This window comes from Protopterus annectens, chromosome 10.part0 (genome assembly GCF_019279795.1).
Source record: "Protopterus annectens isolate FY-2018-M chromosome 10.part0, PAN1.0, whole genome shotgun sequence".
Classification (NCBI taxonomy): Eukaryota; Metazoa; Chordata; order Ceratodontiformes; family Protopteridae; genus Protopterus; species Protopterus annectens.
In genome coordinates this window covers 659,441,196-659,463,448 of record NC_056744.1, presented here as the reverse complement: position 1 = coordinate 659,463,448, position 22,253 = coordinate 659,441,196, and positions in this window count along the sequence as shown.

Genomic DNA, 22,253 nt, shown 5'->3' with positions numbered 1-22,253 from the left:
AGAGTTCTGACAAATAACACAAAAGTCACAATTGCTAGAGCCCACCTCCTCTCCTGTATGCCTCCCCAATCTTAACCAACCTCCGCAAAACAAATCTAGCTAAACTCAAAGCCTGTTACAATAAAATCTCCAAGTTTGCCACTAATGCCTCATACAATTCACATCATTGCTCATCACTTAAGCAGCTAAAGTGGCTTGAACTCCCTCAACTTCTCTTTAATCAACTTACATTCACCCACAAAATACTCTGTCAATCAGAAAAAAAACTCTGCACTCAAAGATATGATTCAGCCCCATTCCTCCTCAAGACCCCTTGCTCCAGCAACAAACTACTTCTACACACCACCAAAGCTAACAATTTAGCAGGTGAATCACTTTTTCCAACTACATTTCCAAACACTGGAATAATATACTTAACTCACTAGTAACTAACTCCTCAACACTTCAATTTATAAAACTTCTAAAAACGTCCCATACTAACACCTGGCTCTGCACCTGCAACTCCCCTGGATAACCTATTCCTCCTTTTCAGTCTATTAACATTAATCTTACTCTACTAGCATGCTCTACCACTAAAGGTAGTTTCACTTTAACTATACACAATCATTTAAATATATCCACTAAATGTAAACAACCATTTTTTTACTATAAATTACTGTTGCTCTCCTTGTTGTGTCTAAAACCACTATCTTGTAAGTATTTGCTTCTCATTTGCCTGTATTTGTTTCTCTATTGTATGTATTTGTTACTCTTGGAGCTTTTCTCTCCAGGCCTCTATTGAAAAAGGATGTGTGTCCATTTGGACTTTCCTGGTAAACAAATGTAAAATAAATAAAATAAATAAATAAATTTGTAAAACTGAATATAAGCGGTATTAAAGAGAAAGGGAAGTGGAGGGATGAATTGAAAGAGGAATTTATTTGGGTGAGAGTAGGTGATAGTGGAGGGTACAGTAGGTTAGCATGATATGAATGAATGTTCCTATTGTACAAACTGGTCATCTCAATGTATCAGTTATATTTTTTCATATTTTGTAATTTGTATTTGTATTTTTGGAGCTTATCTCCCCGGGCCTCCACTGAAAACGGGTCCCCAGAGCCCAGTGGACCTCCCCGGTAATCAAACTGGAAATAAATAAATAATAAATATGATGATAACCCTGAAAGGAGGAACAAAGAGGGAATTAAGAGGAAATACATGAGCATACTGAATAGTTTATGTGGGTATGTTCTTGAGAAAAGCAGAGTAATTAATTAAATGAGTGGATATTTTGTAAGGAAGGTGGTAAGGTTGGGTCTATATTGTAAGTTCGAAGTTTGAAAACTTCGAATCTCATATGATTGACATCATATGACCAAAGTTTTCAAACATCAAACATTACAATGGAGATCGCCATAGGGAATATTTCCCTTCACTTCAAGGTAGTGCGATCTCAGAGTTGATATATTTAAGTAGCGGGGGGGGGTGAGGGGTGCAGGGGGGGCATAGAGCGTTCAGGTAATTTTTTTTATTTTAACTTTGTTTATATTTTATGTTCGATGCTTGAAAACTTCGCTCATATGGAGTCGATCATATGAGATTCGAAGTTTTCAAACTTCGAACATATAAAATAGACCCGGTAAGGTTTAGGGAAGAGCAATAGGTTAGATGAGGGTGAAATCAGAAGATATAGCAAGGGTGATGAGTTTCAGGATTGAGCAGAGGTGGAAAGAGAAGGAAATTGATTTGTGCTAAAGAGGTAAAAGGAAGTGGAAGGGGTGAGAGATATGGAAAGGTGAGCAAAATAGTGGAGGGATTAATGACCAGAGGCAGAGATAGGATAATAGTTATGTGATTGCGTGTGTATGTGATTAAGTGGGCAAAGATGATAAGTAAAGTTGATTGGATGATAATGATTGACAGGGGAGGGATTTGAGGAGGTGTGGTAGAGGGGTTCTAGGTAAAAATCAAATGTATTCCAGGGTGGGTCGGAATGGGGGTTGGATAGGGGAGCGGAGTGAGCCCGAGCAAAGCAAGGATGAATGAGCGGGATGATCCAGAGTCTAAGTGTGGGAAATAACAAAGAGAAGCTATCAGTAAGTAGAATGCACAGAAATTAAAGACTTTTCACCTAAAGTTAGAAAATATATGGGTTATTAGTGGTATGTGCTATCTCGGGGGAAAGAGTCTTGGAGAGTACCTTTGAGCTGGCACTAACACCAGAACTCACAAAGGGTGAAATCAAACTAAAAAACTTCACCAAGGCAAACTATACCCTCCTAGGTGAAGGTATAAATGCATTCCAAGTCCCACTCCAAGCTGAAAGTGGTAACTATGCTGAAGCTTACACTAAAGCCCTGTACAATCACTTGCATACATGTATAAACTCAACCACACCAGAAAGAATCAAAGCCAGAATCCCAAGTAAAAACAAGCTGCCATGATGGACATCCAGCATCAACAAACTCTACAATAAATGCAAAAAGTTGCTGTCCAAGAAAATAAAGGCAGGGACCCAACAATTGAAAAGCACCCTCCTCACCCTCAACAGGCATATAAGACAACTTGTCAAATCCTCCAAGGGCTCTTTAAAGAGACATTTAGCAAGTGCAGCCAAGAATAACCATAAGGCCTTTTACAGCTATGTACATAACCGAAAGGGTAGTATCCAAACATGTGCGGAACTAGTGGCCAACGGTATCACACACACTGACCCCACAGAGATAGTAAACCTGCTATTGGGCAAAAATATCACTCTCTTATCCCCTCCTAACTTACAACAAACCTTCCCCCCACCCACCCTATATATCTGAACAACAGGTCCTCAAATCCTTGTCCAAAGCAAAACACTCAGCCTCTATGAGACCAGATGACATTCCTGGTTGTCTTCTAAACAGGCTAAAACATGAACTAGCATCACCACTAAGTACCCTTTTCAATCATAGCCTAACCACAGGCTTTGTTCCTGTGGAATGTAGAACAGCAACAGTTATTCTCCTCCACAAAGGTGCCCTAGCAACAGACCCAGGTAATTATAGACCCATAAGCCTGACCAGCCTCATCTGTAAGGCCATGGAAAGTATCATTATGGACATCATAAATAAAGGTACTGGTGATCTCCAAACCCTGGATCCTACCCAATTCAGCTTCGTGAAGGGCAGATCCTGCCTGTTAAATCTGGTGGATTTCTTTGAAAATGTAATCAAGACCAATGAGAAGGGCAAATCTGTGCATACAGCATACTTTGACCTGGTAAAGGCATTCGGCACAATCCCACATGGCATTACCAATAAACTTAGCCAACTGAATGTAAACTCCTTTGTTGTAAGATGGGTTGCCAAATGGCTCACATACCAGACACACACTATCAAAATGGGTGACTCCACATCAACCAGAAGACCTGTTACTAGTGGGGTGCCACAGTGGTCAGTGTTGGGCCCCCTACTGTTTGGTTTATATACTTCTCAGAAGTTCAGGTCAAAACTAAGGGGTTGTAGTTGACCATGTTTGCAGATGACTGCAAACTAGGTGCAATTATTGAATCCCCAAATTATGTCAATATACAACAGGAGGGTCTCATGCAGCCCATCGACCAGTGTATTAGTCACAGTCTCAAACTTGAATGCAAAGAAATACATCATCATTCCCTTCAGCACAAACAATGTCCCCTCACACTATCAAATCAACAACAATACCCTAAGTACCCATGAAGTGGTAAGAGACCTGGGATGACAAGGTGACTGTGATTAACTTCAACCACCGTGTGTCTTCTATAGTAAGGAAAGCATTTTACATAGCACACTTGATTAGGAAAGGCACTGCCTCCAAAGCAAAAGAAGTTATAACCCCCGCCCCCCCCATACTCAGCACTTATCCAGCCCATAATGGAGTATAAAGACCCATTTGCTCCAGCATGTGCCTTACACAGACTGATTAAAGTCCCTGTCACTGTACCCCGTATTGTATAGACTTAGGGTAAACTTATGCCTGACCTACAGAGCAATCTAAGACCCAAACCTAATGAACTTGCTGGATATCCATAAATCAAACGGGACTAGGTCTACTTGTTCCAGGGACCTAAATATGGCCTGCGACTTAAATAGGACATGCTGGAGGGACAGATTTATCTCCCAGCAACTGCCACGTCTTTGGAATAGGGTACCAATTTATATGAAACAGAGCACCTCTATGACGCTGTTCAAGAGGAGCCTAGACGAGTGGATGGGGCACCATAAATTCTTACCAGGAATAGATCCCACAACCCTCCTGGACATGGGCAGTTATCACTAAATGCATTCTTGGGTATTGACTAGCATTTCTGTGGTATTACATTGGGATGAAACAGCTAGGCTTAAAATGAACTCCGAGTTGATGGCCTAGTAATCTCCTATCATCCTGTGATCCTATAAGGGTAAGTTGCAGGCCAAACATATTAGGCAAATACAAGAACATTCTGTAAAACTGGGGACACTTTCAAATGTGTTTCATACAATATTCACATTTATTTCACACAAATGCACACTAGTCGTTAATGCCTGACTTCAAGCTGAACACCAGTTATTTCATCAACAACATAGCTAGCCACCCCTTCTAAGAAAAAAAAAACATAAATATTCTAGCTTATTTCACACAAATGTGCACTAGCAAGCCCTTAACACCAGATTTAAGCTGAACAAATGAAGAGGACATATTCCCATAGCACCGCTAGCCACCCCCACCCAAAAAAATTCAATATCACACAAATGCACACAAGCCAGCCTTTAAAATAATATGAAAAGTACAAAGTTGCTGCCACCCCCCAAAAGCATAAGTATTCAGATTTATTCACAAAAATGCACCTTAAGGGTGGAATTTAAACTGACCAAGTGAAAAGGACAAGTTACATTCATCCACAGCACAGCTGGCCAACCCCCCCCCCCAAAAAAACAAGGATACAAATATTCCAGTTTATTAACATAAATATTCACTAGCCAGCTTTAATGGCAGAATTTAAGCTGAGCAAGTGAAAGGACTAGTTACTTTAATCCACAGCCTAGCTGGCTACCCCACCCCCAAGCCACCAAAAAAGAGGGCAGAAGAATACAATGAAAAAACATAAGTATCCAATTTCAAAATATTTAAACAAATGTGCACACATACACACACACACTCACGCACATACTAGCCAAACAAAGTTTGTTTGTTTTGTTTTTCGGCTTTTCCCGGTTAGGGGTCGCCACAGCGGAACTCCGGTCCACTAATGATTGGCAGTTGGATTTTATGGTATCGAGTTACCAGCCCAACACCCAATCTTCAACGAAGGCATGCCCATTCAACGCATGTCTTTCGAACACCCACTTGACCGCGGGGAGGACATGCAGACTCCACACAGAAGGCACTCCCAACCCAAGCCGAGAATCGAACGGGAGAGCCTCTTGCTGTGAGGCAACAACGCTACCACTGCACCACCGCAGAACAAGCCAAACATTAAAGTATTTAAACAAATCCCAACACATGCACACACTAGCCTAGGCACCATCTCCCCTCCCCTCTCTAAAAATAAGAAAGAAAATCTGATTAAATTCACATTAAAAAAAATTCTCACCTTCAGTCCAGTAGTCCACAATGCCCTTGTTGATTCATTTGCTGTGATTAATGCAGTTTTCCGGCTTCCGTTAATCAAAAAAAAAAACTTTTCCACTGCAAAACTGTCTACTGCATTGTACTACTGTACAATTAAAAGGCTGCTATTAATTTTAAAAATAACTCCTTGTACACATTTTAGGACCATGCATAAATGCATGTATTCTTTGATATACCTTCTTGATTGATTAAATCATATTCCTTGTATAATACAACACCACTTGTTATTGTGTTTTAAATTTGTAGTTTTGAACATATTTCTAGTAATCAATGATACAAAAATGTAAAACCCAGTAATGACAAAACTGCCCATTTCAGAAAATTTCAACCATAAAAAGTCCACTCGGTCCACTCAAACTTCTGCATTACAATTCACCAATATCAGTCAATATGCACAGTCTCTACACAATTAAAAGTCATCTGAATAGTTTCACATTAAAGATCTGTAACTAATGAAGAGGTACTTCATATTTTGATGTTTCATCTACAAATTCCGTGCCTACTACCATTGAAGAATACATTGCATATGTTACATATAAAAATATGCTTAGCTGGTAATATTGCAAAATGAATGGATGGCAAACTGACAACAGGTTCGTAGTTACCATCTCATCCAAACGAGGACACACTCAGGACTGCAGCACCCTGCCCCCCAAATCAAGTATGCTATCTGTTGTGCTGGCACCATTTGATAAGCAAAACAGTTGCATACAGACTTAACATGAGCAGCAGTAAATTTCTCTTCTAAGCTCACAATTCCTTAAAATGCACTGAAACTCACAATCCCTTGAAAATGCACCAAAACTCAGTTTGATAGTTGATGTAGATGATTCAGGTGCTTTTTTCCTGTAACCAAGATACAGTGTTTGAGCCTATGGAAATTAACTAACTTACCATCCCTAATTAGGGAATTTTATACAGACACACACACACACACACACACACACACACACACACACACACACACACACACACACACACACACACACATACACATCTTAATGACGTCTTAATCCAGTCTGCATGCAGAACATGTACAAAAACTCCTTGATAGAGACAGTAAAGGATACACTCACTACCTAATCCCTATGGAGTCAGAGAAGTGCCCAGAACATGTAAAAAACCTCTTGGTAGAGGTAGCAATGTGTACACTACGTAATCCCTATAGAGTCTGAGGAGAAGTGGCAACAAGTATATTAAATTCTGTGAGTGGAATGTGAAATAAGTAAGCAATAGAGTGCATGAGTTGACACACATACGTAGAGGGCATTCTTAAAGAAGAATGCCCTTCCTTGAAAGATCCAGCTCTGTATGTCAAGTGAAAGTTGCACCCCTTTACTGTTTGCACCCAGAGTGGACCATACCTTCTGCCCCAGCATTAGTATGCCTCTGTGTAAATAAGAGCTAATGCTTTTATGAGTGAGCATTCTTTTGTATACAGTTGTTGCTGACAGCATATTCCTTGAGATCATGTTGCAGCAGAGTGTGGGAATTTGCCTTTACCCCCACTGTTGTGCGCTGTCGGAGTTCTTATATATCATTATTAGGGGTGCAGGAGAGCTTGCTCCTACAAAAAAATATACTTTTACTGTTGTTTATTTGTCGTCATTTTAGATTTGCTCTAAAATGACCATGTTTTTTTATGAACAGTCTTAAGACCATTCAATCTTTGATGAGATAATCATTTGCCTGTAATGGCTAGGGATTTGGTGTTGTTGGGTTTCAGCAGTGAGATTTCCATTTTATGAAATTGTGGAATATTATAGGGGAAAGATGATAATTCAAGTGTACTTTTATACATTATAGCTTTTTTATTTGTTCTGTCATATCTATGGAGATTGTAGCCAGAGGTTAGAAACTGTATATCTTTTACATCATTGCTTTATCCATGTCTCAGTACTTAATACAACCATCTAGGCATGTAATTTCTTATTTTAGAAGGATGGAGCAAATGTCTGAGAATTTATTAGGGACATCCCTTCAAAGTCTGGTGAGATGAGAGGTATTGGACTAGCTGAAGATTTTTATATTAATATGGCCATTTTTAAGTGAAACGAAGGGGCAGACCTTCCAGAAAGGTAGCATATGTCAAGGAGAACAAATCTATCATTTAAGAAGCCTATGGTAAACACAGTACATTTCATGCAGGAAGGACTTCAAAATGCTTTTGCATAAATGTAGCCAAAAATGGCAAATTCACTACCGGCTTGGTTAAAACAGTGATGTATACTGCTTTGTGCATGACTTCATTTTAGTGCAAGGTATTAAGTCTTTAAGCTACTAACAAGTTTCACCCTGTAGTTTAGTGTTTGATTCCATTTGTCTACTATATGACTGATGTGGTCACTTAACCAGATAGCATGCTTGTATTGATCCTATAAAGCTACCCAGTTAAGAAATAAATAACATTACACTTGATCTGAAGATTGTAAGAAAGATAATGTCATTTTACCAAGTGAGTTAGAAATGTCATATTTAATGCTTATATGTATCAGGTTTTGATGAAATTTGTTGTCAAAGCACAGATTGAAGAAAATATGTATATCATCTTGCATTAATGTCCACAATATTTAATTTGGTTGCTTCAGTGAATCATGCATCTCACATTGCAGTATGCAACTGTCTATAACATTTAATTAATGCTTACTTGAAGGAAAACTTGCCAACAATTGTTTAAGTAAATATTTGTATCCTGAGCCTGCACTTTTGCCACATTGTTTAATTATTTTAGGTTTATTTAGGAACTGCCTGTGCTGTCTGAGCTGTTTCTTCATCTTTTACATTTGTATTTATTCAGCTGATTAAAAAATTCTATGAATGAATGCCAAACAACACTCAGCAGATTTTTAGCAGAATGCTGATGTGGTATTAAAGCCTGCATCTGAACTTTAGTTAAAATGTGAAACAAAAAATGTAATCCTTATTCAATTGATTTCTCTTGTATATGCATACTTTAGAGTCCAATGCTTGCATTAAATAGCAAAAGACTTAACCAGCTATCAAATTCTAGGACTATCAGTGTTCGAAAATGTAGTCTTACTCATAACCATGTAGAAGGCAGAATATATATATATATATATATATCTATATATATATATATATATATATATGTGTGTGTGTTTATATATATATATATATATATATATATATATATATATATATATATATATATATATATATCCACTTTGTAATTTCGAAATACTGAAATCCCGAATTTCAGTATTTCGAAATCACAAACCCGAACACTCACAAACCCAAAAACATGAAATAACGAACCTCACAATGCCGAAGTATCAGAATACCGAAAACCCGTACTGCAGCGTCTTTTTTGTTGTTTTACAGCCCTCCACCTCTGTGAAACACCTGTTATTGTATATATACACTCAATAGTGAAACCAACAGCAAACATGTAATGCCCCAGTCACATAAGCACTGTAGTCTGTTACTCACATTTGTAAAATCCGTGCAATAGCCTTCAGAAACTCCATGGTGGTATATTCCTCCCTATGTGACAGTATACTCCCAAATTGCACATGCCTCCTCAGCACCCTATGCTGTTTTGGTGTGGGCAGACACCCAGTAGCAAGGTGGGTCCGTAACTCTTCCACCCTATCCTGTTCCCTTGCTAATGTCCACATCAAGATAGACAGGTCAGTTGCCTTGGCACCCAATAAACATTTTAGGCGCCGGTGCCAGGCTTCAACAGAATTCTGGGTTTGGGGCAGAAAAAGTGTATTCAGTTCATGCACATTCCAAAACCCTACTGGGAATAAGGGTGGGAAGCGTGAGACTGCAGCAGTTCTGGTGGTGAAACACCTCCTATGCCCCAACACATACCAATTCCCAAAATATTTAATTAATTCTCTCCCTTCTGGAGGGTACACCTCCTTCAAGTCCAAAGTACAACATCATCTTCTGGCAGAAATGCTAGTGCTATGAGGCACTTAATCGTGATCTGAAAGTTGATATCTGTATTATAGGAATGTGCCAGTCCCTATTGCTGGACCTTGCGCCACACATTCCTACCGAAATGGAACAAGCACCCTTTCGACTTTACAGCATTGAGATTGGTCTTGATGCTCTTAATTGTGGTGACCTCAAAGTCGCACAGCACATATTTGAGTGAGATCTCGAATCCCTGATCCTCCAACAGATGGAATACACAGTCCCACATGGCATTGTATGCCTTAAGGGACTTCCTGCTCATTAGACAATACAGCAGTGGTACAGATCTGCTGTATCCTCCACAGCGGAGTAGCCCGTGGATACTGTAGAGCTGCCTACAGATGACACTCTTGTAGAAGAAGGTGCCATCCATTAACCAAATGGTGACATGTCTGAGATCTTACAGGTTGCTGACTGTGCTAAACACAATAACAATGTTGTCACCGGATGCATCCACAACAAGTTTCTTGAGGAACGCACCACTCATACTGGGATAGTCCTGGATATTCAGGGTGCGTAGATTGAGGATAGCCCTCACTGTTGAACTGGTATCTTTCCTGTGCACACTTCCCACTTGCTATACCAATGCTCTCCTGGTCGGCAGGTCTGGGACCACATCTATGGACGTGGATGCGAGTGCGTCCTCTACAAGTAGGCATAGGGAATCTCTAGAGACAGCCGCCCTATGCTTCAGTTCAGCACACATGCTGTATCTCTCCAGCTCTGTTGTGTCACCGCTATGGTTGCGAGCTGCTGACTTACACATCCTTTCACCGGTAGGTATGGGAGCTATAATTACCCTACCTTTGCATTTCATTGCAGCCTTCCACTTGCAACACCAGCAGTGTCTGTTCAGCCCCTACTTCTCCAGGTGGTAGACATATCCATCTATGATCATCACTTTTTTGCCTTTCTGTGACACCATGGTTTCGTACATGGCACCTATACTTCCGGGTAAGGGAAAGCCGGGAGAAGCCATTGTAGTTTGGTACAACGTACATCCTGTTACGGATGTACTGCCTTTTTTTAAAGTGTTTTCGGGCTTCTAAGTCTCGGGATAGTGCTTTTTTGGGTTTGTGAGCATTCGGAGTTGTAAGTTCGAAATACTGAAATTCGGGATTTCAGTATTTTGAAATTACAAAGTGGATCCATATATATATATATATATATATATATATATATATATATATATATATATTGTTGGGTTCAATATTCATAGCAAAGTATTTCAGACTTGATAGCACTATATAGCATACCTCTTAAGTGTATCTCATTATGAGGAGCAGTCTATAGTTTGAATGTAATACTATATCATATTAATTCATCAAAATAGCTTTTTAATGAGTATGAAGTAGTGCATTGTAACCATCCTGTAAGCTTCCTAGCTAAATTTGTTAGTAAGCTGTTAGTGAGTGTTCCACATTTTGCCCATTTATTCCACATTGCTCAATATTATGAGTGGTAGTGTTACACATTCTGAAGATGGAATGCTAACAGCCATTACCAGGCTAGATGTGGCCACACTTTTTACTAACATGGCAATAGCTAAATGTCAAGACAGAACCACATGACTTTCAGAATACACATTAGCCTTATGGTACTTCTTAAATCATACTACACTATACAGTCCATCTCTCCAGTTAAGGTAAAGACATTAAAGACTATACATAAAACAACAGATCTGATGTTTTCTTTTTTTTATCTGACTCAACCTTTGAGTTACCAGATCCTACCAGATCCGACCTCAGCACTTTTCAAAAGCTTTGGACCCAGGGCCCTGACTCCTCCCCTACTGATACTAGCCAATGTTCCCCAAAGTACCTCAGATCTCATTTGCCGGGAAGCAAGGGAAGGTCAGATCTACAAGGACGTGGTCTTTGAGGGCTCTGACTAGTTAGGCAGATAAGTGCTTTTTGGTCTTCAAATTGTGCTCATTGTCATAGCTAAGTATATCGCTGGCTCCCTTTTCGCTTACATCCTATTTTCCTTGAGTAAAAAAAAATGTATTTAAAAATAATAATATTCGTTTTGCTCTTACTATTGTATTGATATCACATTACTAAATAGTTCCAAGTTTGCTTGTTAGTCAGCTAGTTAGTTTGTTAGTCAGTCAGATAGATACTGTTTTATTGTGAGCAACAGTATTGGTTACCTGTTATAGATAATTTCTGAGTTTATTATGGTAAATTATGTCTGACAAGGCCACCAGTTTTAAAAAGTGTTTAGCCTGCAGACACAAAATGCCACTGCAGAACCCTCATTCATTGTGTGTATATTGCCTTGGGGTGGCAGATTTGAACACAATGTGGGGCATGTGCCTCTTTTGGAACTAGAGTGCTTCAAGGATGTAGGGATAAACTTGTCCTAAAGGGCCTTCTTCGCACCCAAGTGGGGAATACGGCACTAACTTCTTCTCCATGTGAATAAACCTGCTAAGTCCAAGTCATTCAAGGATAAGGAAAAGGAGAGAGAGAGAGACAATCTAGACAGAAAGAGAGAGAGAGAAGGAAAATACGGCAAAAAAAAACCTCAAATCTGTAGCTATATCCTACTGATCCCCTTGGTCTGACACCAAAGACACCTAAGCATTCAGAACCAATGACTTTTCAGATCTGCCTCATCAATGTTTCTTGAAGCCGGTGAATCCTAGACTTCCTTCTCCTTTCCTGCAAAAGAGGTATTCTTCTTGACTACCTTTAGTGGCTTTGTCTGTCAGATCCTACCATTTGTTGAGGAGTCTTTCAGAAGAAAGCACTGACAGAATAACGGGGAGGTTCATTCAAATGCAGAGTCAACTGGGAGTCCTTCCACCCTCTTTGGGGGCTCTGGACATTGCCCTGCCTGCCCCTCCATTGTTTTTTCCCATCCAGGTCCAACCTTTGAATCAGAATCCCATGACTTTCTGCCAGAACACCAGTGTTGGAGCCAGCAGTCATTCTGACTCTCTCAACTCTGGTGTTTTCAGGAAGAATGTCAGAGCCGAAGTCTCAGAGACAAGGCTTGGGGGTTGGGTCAACTCCAAAGTATACAGACCCTTCCATTCCCTTTGGTGTCTCAGCACTCAATAGCTCTGTGCCATTGTTGGCCTTGGAGCAAGGGAAGGTCAGAGGTGAGAATGTCTCCTGTCCCTTTTTTATGGATCAGAGGATTACTCTAATTGCATCTTAGGCATTCAAGGTGGTTGAAAGGGTTATGTCACGACCACAAGAAGAGGTGTCTCTGCCATGCTTGGCTCTATTCCAACCTCTGTTGGATCCTGTATACAAATCCATTCATCCTAGTAAGTTGGGGGTTGCTTGTCACTCGAGTTCCTTGCCTGATTCCGAAACTTCCCTAGAATTCAAATGGGGAAGGTTACAAAGAAGACTTGTAAGAGAAGGCATTTAGACTCCTCACCAGAGTTAGTCTGAAGACACAAACTTTGATGAGGGGCAATGGTCTACACAATCATCTCTAGAAGATGTCACCTTCAGTGACATTCTTGAATTAAAGATATATTAAGGGGTTAATTCCTCCAATGTGCCTTCTTCTGAAGAACCTTGTTACTCAAAGCTTTTGGGACTGGCTCTTCTACCTCTTGGGTGGTACCGCCCACGGGGGTATGGAAGGAACCTGATTGGGTGGACCCAATAACGTGCAAGCTGGATAAGATTTTAGTAGTCCCTAAGATGAGAACACACTGAAACAAGGTGTCCCCCAGTTGATGCCATGATTGTTGCAGCAGACTCAAAAAAGGAGCTCCCCAAGGAGAGCATGTCTGTCCATTCTACAGTGAGTGCAGGGCTTTGTACAGATTTAGGAAATGGGCATACACTTCAATGACTTTTGCACTCAGAGCACTAAATTACCTTTCCCATATGACACTTTTTCAGAGGGACGTGATGAACAAGCTGACCAAGTCCCTCTCAGGTAACCTACCTGCAGACATCCATTAATCAGTGGAGTCCCAGTTGTCTACCCTCCAATCTATGTCAAATGTATCCATGCTTCTGCTTTCCAGTGCAGCTAAAGGTAAGACCAGGACATCAGGCAATGTCACTGCTATGTGCTGACATGCCTGGATATGTCTGTGCAATTTCAAAGAAGGCTTCAAGTCATACTTTATCAACAGCCGTTTCATTGGTTTGACTCTGTTCAGACTGAAGGTTAAAGAAATGCTCACCAGGAGCGAGCAGGAAGGCAAGACTGTCTGAAGCTGGAATCCATTATTTCCAACCCTCAAAGGACTTTCTCTAGGAAATCCTAGAGTTTTAGCCAAGGCACTCCTGTGGACAGATGCCACCCCCCCCCCCAGGACAGAGAGTAGTGTAATTTTAATGGATTTCACCCCAGAGGCAGAGGTGGACCAAAAAATTAAGGGTTTTGTGGTCCATTTATGGAGGAACCCTATCAGATCTCCTGAATGGTTGCCTGACTGCTGCAGTCTTGAGGCGGTCAGGAGATGCTTAGGCCTGCACCCTCAAGCCTAGCAGGCCATCACACAAGATTCTTTGGAGCAGAGAATAATCACCAGAGGCTGCATTATTCCCTTTTTTCCCATTCACAGAAAATGAGAGAAATTCCTGATGTACCACACAGTCAGATGGAATCTGCAGTAGTAGAAGTAAAAAAGCTTCTAGAAAAAAGATTCATCAGGTAAGAACAATCAGGATCGAGAGTCTATTCCAAGTTCTTTTTAGTTCGAAAAAAACAGGGGACCTAAGGCAGATATTGGACCTAAGTCTCATCAATCAGTTCATGAAAGAAACAAAGTTCAGGATGGTCACATTTCAGTCCATTCTATCTCTACTGAGGAAGGATGATTGGATGTGCTCAATAAATCTCCAGGATGCCTACTATTTTATCAAGATATCAAAGCAGTCCAGGTGATTTCTCTATCTCTGGCTAGGAGCCAATCATTTTTAATTCAGGGCACTGCCTTTTGGTCTCTGCACAGATCCCCAAGTGTTCAGCAAATGCATGGCAGTGGTAGCAGCATAACTCAGACTGCAATGGTTCCAGGTGTTCCCATACTAGGAAGAACGTCTCATTACCACACCAACCAGGGAACTACTGGTGCAGCACATTTTTGCTCTACCTTGCCAAACAATTGTGAGTTAGTCAACCCTACAAACACCAAGTTAATACTGACACAGCAAGTAGATTTCACTTGATGCACCTGGAGAAAAAATGTCAGGTAGCCAAATTTCAGCAGAAAATAGTATTGTCCCTGCATCAAGTAGCTTCAGAGGTTCTTTACCGTCCATTTCTCCTGCAAGACTCACTCTCAAGCTGTTAAGTTTAAGGCCAGCAGAATCGATCAGGTCCCTCTAACAAGATGATACATAAGAACTTTTTCCATTCAGTGGTCCTTGATGTCTCACCCACTGCATGCACAGATTCACCTCACTCTAATATGCAGGAAGCACATCAGTTGGTGGTTGGCCTCCCCTATAATCCCAGTGGGTCAACCATTCTCCCCACCACCTCCTATAGCAACAGTAACCATAGTACTTCCTTTCTAGGGTGGGTGGACATTTCAAAGGAAAGATGGTTCAGTGTTGGTTAACCACAGAGGCCAGTCTCCACACCAGTGTCTTGGAGAAGATGGCAGTCCTAGTACTGTAGGCTTTTCAGCACTCCTTCCCAGAGAATGTGATTACTATACAGATGGACAACACAGTATTAGTCTGGTATATCAACAAACAGGAAGGAGCTCAATACTATCCACTTTGCCAGGAAGCCATGAGAGTGTAGTAATGGGTGATGCCTTCAAGTCACTTTCTCACTACAATGCACATACAGGGACTTCCAATGTTCTAGTGGATAAGCTGAGTAGATCCATTCTTCTGCCCCATGAGTGGTCTCTCAATCAGACTGTGGTGACACAGATTTTTAGCTGCTGGGGCCAACCTTGCTGCAATCTTTTTGCCTTGTACCTAAACAACAAATGCAGCAATTTTTTGACCTGTTCCCTCCACAAGGTCAAACATCAAGGGATGCTCTAGTCCACAATTGGCTCCCTGGTCTGCTTTATGTCTTTCCTCCCAATCCTGTCATAATAAAATTTCTTCAGAAACCCAGAAGGTGCAATGCCAGAGTTACCTGCATTGCCCCCTTTTGGGCCTGGCAAGTTTGGTTTCCCTTCCTCTGGCCACATCTAGTACATAGACCCTGGGTGCTGGATCCTCATCTAGATCTTCTGACTCACCCATCCAGTCAGCTTCATAGAGACCCAAAAACCCTGAAAATAACTGCATGGTTCCTCCAATTCTAGCTCTGTCCAGAAATGCAATGATTTCTGCTGTGTTAATCCACAATTTATCTTCATTACATAAACCAAATATTAAAAAAGTTTATCTCAGCAAATAGAGAAGGTTTACCATATGGGCTTCTTCCAGATGCCTAGATCTTTTTTTAAGGCCCTCTTCCATCCATTCTGGACTTCTTGGAAGAGCTTTTTCAAAAAACATCTAGCTCCTCAACCATCAAGGTACAGTTAGCAGTCATTTCCAATTTTCACATAGGAAAAAATCAGAGTTCTATTGATTCTATAAAATTTTCAAAAGCCTTTCTGAAGAGAATGTTCCTTTAAAGACCACCTATAAAGAATCCAGTTCCCCCTTGGGACATTACTATCATCCTCCAGGCATCGACACAAGCTCCTTTTGAGCTTTCTGCTACAGTAGACACAGTATCCTTCTTAGAAAACCCTTTTTTTGTTGGCTGTCACATTCAAAAGAAGGACTTAGGAGTTACAGACAAGCATTATCATGTAAGCCTCCATATCTCATATTTCCTCAGGACAGTGTGCCATTGAGAACAAATCCTAACTTTCTCCCAAAGATGGCATCTAAAGTGAACCATAATCAGACTATCAATCTGCCAGTGTTCTTCCCAAAGTTTTCTAACAAGAGAGGCAATTCAGAACATGGGTCCCAGCTCAAAAGAATTATTTCCTTAGTGGCAGTCATTTTTCCTCCTCCCAATATTTCTGAAACTTGCTAGACATTCATTGATAATTCAGGATCTATTTACGCAGAACTAAGGATATCAAGAAATATGATATGCTTTTCATTTCTCTTTTTAAAGCTAAATTTAGTCAATGAGTATCAAAAGTCACACTATCTAGGTGGCTTTCTAAGTGTATATCTGTGCATGAGAAGTTGTGATTGACCTTGCATAGAAAACCAAAGGCTCTTTCTACCAGGGTGATAGCTACTTCTACTGCCTTCACAAGTAAGGTTCCTATTGACAAGATTTGTCCTGCAGCTACGTGGTCTACTGTTTATACATTTGTTTCATACTACAAGTTGAATGTATAATCCAGATCCAGAATATCCTTTGACTCTCAGGTGTCTCTAACTTAAGAATCTGTCCCAAAGTTTGAAATGGATGAAAGCAGACATCAGATATAAAAGTCATGTACTTAAAATAATGCTAGATCTGTGTCGTCTTTGTTTTCATCTGGTTCAACAGCCCTCCCTACATCTCCCTGCCTAAATTATCTATTTTCACAGTCCTGTTGAACAGCTGGACCTGGCCAGGGGCCTTGTCCTTGGATAGCCTGGTTGTTGCTGTTCCTTGAGTTTTTTCCCATCCTTTTTGATCCAACATGTTAGGTAGGCCTGTGTATTTTTATTATAAGATAAATCTTATGTTTATTAACAGGCAAACTCAATCTGAGGTACTTTGGGGAACAGAAGGAATTATGGGTAGGGGAAGAGTCAGAGTTCTGGATCCAAACTTTTTCTGAAAAGCACTGAGGTCGGATTCGGTGAGATCAAAAACCCAAAGGTTGAACCCCTACAAAAAAAAAAGGCAACATGGATCTACCATCATGGTAAGTACATAACTTTTATATGCTCTGTTCAGGTCAATTCACATTACATTCAAATTGCTCATATATGCATATAAAGGTATAGCAATACAAATATTCTCATGCAATAGAAATTTATATGTACTAAATATCAGCTGTATGAATCAGTCCTTGATATTATAACAGGTTACAAAGTAATTTCCTTTAGATATCTTTTTGGTTGTTCTATATTTGAACACCCTTTAGTCTCTGAGAACAAAAGTGGTCATAAAACGTTTAACAATCGCTTTGAGTAAGGTGTTCACATTTCAATCACGTGTAGTCAGTCTATTCTAGTGTAGTCGCATCTAGTGATTTTAAATGCGTATTGATGGGTAGGAACATCATGATTATAATAACTCTGCTGGTATTCTCTCAGAAACTTCCATGATTACAATAACAATGCTGGTATTCTCTCAGAAAGTTCCATGATTACAATAACTCTGCTGGTATTCTCTCAGAAACTTCAGTAGTCTGTCTTAACAACAGTCCTGTCCTGTATAGATGTCTCTGACTACACCTGAGCTTCAGTCTCTCCCTAGTTTCCACAATATAGGACCTCACTGTATTAGTTTCATCTAACATAACAACTTCCGGCTGCTACAAGTGCTTTTCAGATGAATCCTGAATTCTAATAGTTCTAACCTGCTATAGGATAGACACAGTTTTAGCTGATTTGTTGCAGTTCAGTTTCTGTTTTTGCTGAACTGTTCTGTTAAGTTGATTTCACATTCAGTTGTTTCTCTAGGTGAACTGATATAGATGAGGTATGTGATTTTGTCTTTATTTCCTGCCCAAAAGCAACTGAGCAGGAGACACTTCAAGCAGTTGCAAGGAGAGCTTCTATACTCAAGCCAAGCTAGACAGCAGTCATGTCATGAGCTAGCAATGTACTTCTTTATAATGTTTTTGATGGTTTGTATGAATTTTTGTCCATTTATCTGTCCATTGTACTACATTTATCTAGTGAAAAAGTTATGTGCTAAAACACCCATTTCCAGTTTATGTTACTGATTATGAGGATATAAGCAATTCCAAGACAGAAAAAATATTATCAGCATGACTGAGTGTGATCTGTAAATATGAATAAATCTTGATATAATAGGCTAAATAAATAAGATGCTACCTGTTCTTTTTAAACACTTTTATTAAATTATCACCTAAGACATAGGTACACATACATTAATAGAAAAGAAAAACATGTTTTATTTACATACATGCATTACATATATGTTGTGTTTCTTTATAACAACTGTCATTCTGTCCAGCATTACAAACACTGCTCAGTTCCTGCCTTACTTAAACTTCACTCATACTTCTGTACAATATTCTGCATATATTGTTCCCACAAGTTCCACCTGTTTCTTTATAATTTACTCCCTCCCTTTTCTGAAGATCAGACTTCCAGTTCTTTTATCTCTTTCACAATATTCAATACTTCAGATACAGTTGGTTTAGATTTTGATTTCCATTTTCTAGTAATTGCCTTTTGACAGCCAATAGAATTAAATGGATCTATATTAGAATACATGAAAACATACTCGGAGGCTTTAAATAAAAATCTGCAAAAGCAACAGAGACCTCCAAAGCAGATACCCAAGCAACCTCCACCCGCCAACACAAACCATGAAACACATACTTCACAAAACCAGTGTGCCACGCAATCACAGCCCTTAAGGCAAAATAACATACCCAACACACTAGTAATAGGTGACTCTATAGTCAGGCACACTGACGTCCCACTCACTAGGCTGAACAAGGAGAACATTACTGTTAGCTGCCTCAGGTCACTCCAGAACAAGTACAAATACGACTCTGTCATTGTCCATGTTGGTGTGAATGACCTGAGCCATACCTCCCTGGACTACATGAAAAGAGACATGGAATAGCTCTCTGATCACATAGCCCATGCTGGTATGACCCTGACCTTGAGTAGCATCCTGCCCTCACCAAGAATGATACCACGGTATAAAGAAAAAAATATCAATTTCAACAATTGGCTAAGCTTCTGGTGTCATTCAAAGGGGATCCAGTGTCTGTCAGCCTGGGATGATATGCTCGACAAGCCAAGCTGCTTCGCTAGAGATGGCTTGCACCTGTCAACCTTAGGCTTTCGAATACTGGCCAAGGCTCTTGCCACCCCCATAGTGCTTTCTTTAGGCAAGGCTCAAAAGACAAACCCACCACCGTAAATAGCAAAAGTAACAAAAAACTGAGGGTAATTGCTGTTCAATGCCAGAAGTCAAAACCTCAAAATGCATGCACTCGAGGCACTCCTCAGTATGGAGAAAATTGATATATGTGCAGGAACTGAAACCTGGTTTAAGGCTCCAGAGAGCACCCCAGTACTACCAGGCTACAACTCATACCATACATTTTGGCCACAAAACCCGGACCAAAATACAAAAGGTGGTGGAGTATCCAAATTCATCAAGGATACCCACACATCCAGGTTAATGGCACAGCACGATGCTTCAGACATCATCCACGTGCAACTAACAACGGGCAAAACTGCAATTCAAATTGTGATTGCTACAGATCACCCTCCATGTCCCAGGACCCCCATTCTGCATTTTTGGAAATATAAAGGTCCTACCAAACACCCTGATATTGGGTGATTTCAATTACCAAACATTAACTGGGAGAACTGCTCAAGTATTAACTCCCTTTCCCAACATTTCCTAGAATTTATAAACTCAAATGCCCTGGATCAACTGGTCAACACCCCCAACAGAGGTGACAACATATTGGACCTGGTCATCACCAACCCCTCACTAGTTAGATCTGACCATAAACTAATCACTCTGGATATCCACATTCCGCCCCCACCCCCGGTCAAAGAAACCACCGTGAAAAACTTTTCAAAAGCAAACTTCATGTTACTTAAGACCGAGACGGAAAGTTTCAAAGCCCCCATGCTAAAGGATAATGCTGCCCAAGCTGCAAAATCCTTTACTAATGCACTCTACGGGCACCTACAAGAATGCATGGATCGTGCTATCCCAAGCAAAACCAAGACTCACTCCTCCAAGAAAAGGAAACCAGTCTGGTGGACCCCTGCCATAAACAAGCTATACAATAGAAGGAGGAAACTAGTACAGAAAAGAGTAAAATCCCAAGAAGGTAAGACATCCCTGATCAATATCAGCAAGAAACTACGATCCCTCATAAAATCATCCAAGGGTAGCTTCGAAAGAAAATTGCCAAGGACTCCAAAGATAACCACATAAGATAAGGCATTCTTTAGCTATGTCAAGAATCTAAGTGGCAATTCTCAGATCTGCTCGGACTTAGTGCAGAATGGCACAAAATACACTGAACCGACCGATATCGCCAACATCCTGGCAGACAGGTTCATTGCAAACTTCACCCCCAAAAGGTTCCATAACCCTACCAAAAGAATGTAGTGCCCCTCTAATCACAGACACTCAGGTTAAAGCAGCCCTCTCCAAAGCCAAAAACACAGCATCAATGGGACCGGATGGTGTCCCAGGCTGTGTCCTACATGAGTTCAATGATGAACTAACTCCTCACCTAAACACACTATTAAACTCAGCCTCTCCACAGGCTACGTACCCATAGAGTGGTGCACAACAATGGTTATTCCACTCCACAAAGGTGGAGCCACATCAGACCCCAGGAACTATTGCCCTATAAGCCTGACTAGCTTTGTCTGCAAGACTATTGAGTGCATCATCATGGATCTCATTAACAGAGATATTGGGAACCTCCAAACACTGGACCCTACCTAGTTCGGCTTTGTTAAGGGTAGATCATGCCTCCTAAACCTGGTGGACTTCTTTGAGACAGTTACCAAGGCTATAGACGAGGGAAAGGTGGCCCACACAGCCTACCTAGACCTTGCAAAGGCCTTCGACACCATTCCCCATTCTGGTATTATAGACAAGGTCACCAGGCTGAATATAAACCCCTACATCATGAGATGGGTTGCCAACTGGCTTACGGACAGAACCCACATGGTAAGAGTTGCAGGAGCTAGGTCTGACTCTAAACCAGTTACAAGTGGCATTCCCCAGGGCTCAGTCCTAGGACCCCTCCTGTTCGGCATATACTGTTCAGAGGTACAGGCAAGCACAGGAGGTCTATGGCTGACCTAGTACGCAGACGACTGTAAACTAGGGGCTATAATTGACTCTCCAGCTGACACAGACATCCTCCAAAAGGGTCTCACTGAGACAGATACCTGTGTCAAAACCATGGCCTCAAGCTAAATGCCAAAAAGTACCCACAAACTACCACATAGGTGGTAGCCCCCTAAATACGGAAGACGTAATAAGGGATCTGGGGACCCAAGTAGATAGTAATCTTTCCTTTGATAATCACATTGCCAAAGTGGTTAGAAAATCCTTCTATGTGGCCCACCTAATCACAAAAGGGTTTGCATCCAGATTAAAAGAGGTCATTGTACCTCTCTACACATCACTCATCAGACCCATCATAGAGTACAATGCCCCATTTGGGATGTACCTTACAAGACACCTGCAACAGCTGGAAAGACCACAGAAGTACCTCACCAAGAGGATCACTGGCCTCAAACATATGCCCTATGCAGCTCGACTGAAGAAACTCCAGCTGTACTCGGTTGCATACCACCTACTCAGAGGTGATCTATGCCTGACATGCAAGGCCATGTCCAACCCAGAATTGATGGACATGCTCCACCTAAAGAAAACCATATCCCCTCGAACCACACCCTCTAGGGATCTAAATCTCACCACAACAATAAATAGGACATGCTGGAGGGATAGATTCCTGTCCCAGAGACTTCCCATGCTCTGGAACAAGATTCCAATCTACATTAGGCAGAGCTCCTCACTAACACTCTTCAAGAGAAACCTTGACGAATGGA